This window comes from Gopherus evgoodei, chromosome 1 (genome assembly GCF_007399415.2).
Source record: "Gopherus evgoodei ecotype Sinaloan lineage chromosome 1, rGopEvg1_v1.p, whole genome shotgun sequence".
NCBI lineage: Eukaryota > Metazoa > Chordata > Testudines > Testudinidae > Gopherus > Gopherus evgoodei.
This window is the reverse complement of record NC_044322.1, coordinates 265995909-265996549: the sequence shown is the minus strand read 5'-3', so window position 1 is coordinate 265996549 and position 641 is coordinate 265995909.

The following is a 641-nucleotide window of genomic DNA, read 5'->3' as shown; positions in this document are numbered from 1 at the left end:
TGTCAGAAGTAACAGCTGTATGAGGCAGCTAGTCTGTGTTCCGCCTTTCCAAGCCCCTTCTCAGGTACGGGTATTTTCTCATAGACTGTGTGTGCTTTTAACTGTGTATTAATGTTTCAATTTCATTTCAAAGCTCCAACCAAGGACTAAGTTGGCAGCACTGCCTGTAACTGGGGGGAGTCCAGGGAAATCCCTGGACTGGCGCGCGGAGGGCGGACAGGGTCGCTCAGCGCAGGGTTGGCAGCGGGACGCGGGGGGAGGTGGCGAGCTGCGGGAAGAGCGGCGGTTGGGTCGCCGGGGGAGGGGGCGCCGCTGCGCGAAGAGCCGCGGTTCCGACGCGGCGGGAGGTGGGTACCCGGCGGGAAGAGCCAAGCGCGGCAGCGCATCGCTTCCTGGATGCCGCCGCCGCCGGACAAAGCTGAAGCGGCGCCGCGGGGCGAGGCCGAGGCCGAGGCGTGTTCGGCCTGTGCCGGCGTCAGGCCCCCTCCCCCCGGCGGGGCTCGCGCCGCTCGGCGGCCCGCTCTCTGCCCGCCCGGCCCATGAGGCCGCTGAGGCTCTGGCCGCTCGCTCGCTGCCGGGCGCGGCTGCTCCCCTCGAGCGCGGCCCGGGAGCCGGGCGGATGCCCCAGCTGGGAGCGGCTC